Source organism: Lepidochelys kempii, chromosome 12, assembly GCF_965140265.1.
Source record: "Lepidochelys kempii isolate rLepKem1 chromosome 12, rLepKem1.hap2, whole genome shotgun sequence".
In the NCBI taxonomy this organism is placed as follows: Eukaryota; Metazoa; Chordata; order Testudines; family Cheloniidae; genus Lepidochelys; species Lepidochelys kempii.
In genome coordinates, this window is record NC_133267.1 from 7,106,193 (window position 1) to 7,106,421 (window position 229).

Consider the following 229-nt stretch of genomic DNA (forward strand, 5'->3'; position numbering starts at 1 on the left):
ACGGGGAGCAGGAGGCTGCACCAGGCACCCAACCCCCGCTCCCCCCGCCCGCCTGTGATCACAGCATCTGGGCCCCCCCTCCCCGCCGTGCTAGGCGCTGTACAAACACCTCCCCCTCCCTGCTGCTCACCCCCGCCCCTGGGATCCTGGGACCAGCCCCCGGTGCTGGAGCTGGCCAAGCCGGGCGCGCAGTGAAGGAGCCCTAGAGTAACACCACACAGGAACCCAC